Raw genomic sequence first — 1,317 nt, 5'->3', positions numbered from 1 at the left:
GCAGTTCTGTCTGCACTCCTGGGCTTGGGTGTCCTGGCAACCCCTGCTTTTGCTGAAGGTGGGTCCCCCCATTTGGAATCTGTTTTGATCCTCAGTTCGTGGGAGTTCAGGTCTTTGCCTGTGTCATAGGACACAGTTCAATCTTCATCTGTTCGGTCAGTCATTTACTTTACAGCATTGGAAGAATGATTATTGAAGTTGTGGTTAATAATAAATGACAACAATTTAGGTGTTTAAGGACTTGTGCATGAACAATGGAGTCTCTAAGGTATATTATATTCTACCTTGGAAAAGAACTATTTTTTAAAGCTACTTTATCTAGGAATATTCTTTCTTTTTAATTAAATGTATTGGGGGTGATATTGGTGAATAGAATCATATAGGTTTCAAGTAGATAAAGACCGTATCCTTTATTTAAGGGAGTGAAAATGAAAGCTAATACAGTTAATTGATGAGGGCTTGGAAACTTCATTGTATACATTATCTGTGCATTTCACTTTCATCAAGAAGACTCATCACTTTTTTTTTTTGTATTTTTCTGAAGCTGGAAATGGGGAGAGACAGTCAGACAGACTCCCGCATGCGCCCGACCGGGATCCACCCGGCACTCCCACCAGGGGCCACGCTCTGCCCACCAGGGGGCGATGCTCTGCCCCTCCGGGGCGTCGCTCTGCCACAACCAGAGCCACTCTAGTGCCTGGGGCAGAGACCAAGGAGCCATCCCCAGCGCCCGGGCCATCTTTGCTCCAATGGAGCCTTAGCTGCGGGAGGGGAAGAGAGAGACAGAGAGGAAGGAGGGGGGGGTGGAGAAGCAAATGGGCGCTTCTCCTATGTGCCCTGGCCGGGAATCGAACCCGGGTCCCCCGCACTCCAGGCCGACGCTCTACCACTGAGCCAACCGGCCAGGGCCTCATCACTTTTTTAAAAATTCTGTTTCTTAATTTTATTTTATATTTTGCTTTATTTTTTAGAGAGGGGGGAGGGAGAGAGAGAGGAGAGAGATGAGAAGTGTCAACTTGTACTTGTTTTACTTTAGTTGTTCACTGATTGATTCTCCTATGTACCTTGACCATGGAACTCAAGCCAAGCCAGTGACCCCTTGCTCAAGCTGGCAACCTCAGGGTTTCAAACTGTGGCCCTCAGAATCCTGGGCCAATGCTCAATCCACTGTGCCACCTCCGGTCAGGCAAGAAGATTTACCACCTTAAGAAATAGAGAAGCAAACAGGAAGACATTGAAAACATTAAATGGTGCCAAGGTAAATGACTCTGGATGCCAGTTAAAAAGAGGGGGAAATGATCTCATTTTTATAGTATT

At 46.1% G+C, this 1,317-nt stretch overlaps 1 non-coding gene across 1 annotated transcript; it reads right to left on the bottom strand.

Annotated features, from left to right (window-relative positions):
* Positions 1 to 833: 833 nt before the first annotated feature.
* Positions 834 to 909, bottom strand: TRNAS-GGA (transfer RNA serine (anticodon GGA)). The gene has a single exon. It is a non-coding gene; the product is annotated as a tRNA-Ser (tRNA).
* Between the last annotated feature and the right edge of the window lie 408 nt (positions 910 to 1,317).

This window comes from Saccopteryx leptura, chromosome 2 (genome assembly GCF_036850995.1).
Source record: "Saccopteryx leptura isolate mSacLep1 chromosome 2, mSacLep1_pri_phased_curated, whole genome shotgun sequence".
Taxonomy (NCBI): Eukaryota; Metazoa; Chordata; class Mammalia; order Chiroptera; family Emballonuridae; genus Saccopteryx; species Saccopteryx leptura.
Note: the sequence above shows the minus strand (reverse complement) of the source record. Positions and strands in the feature narration are given on the sequence as shown.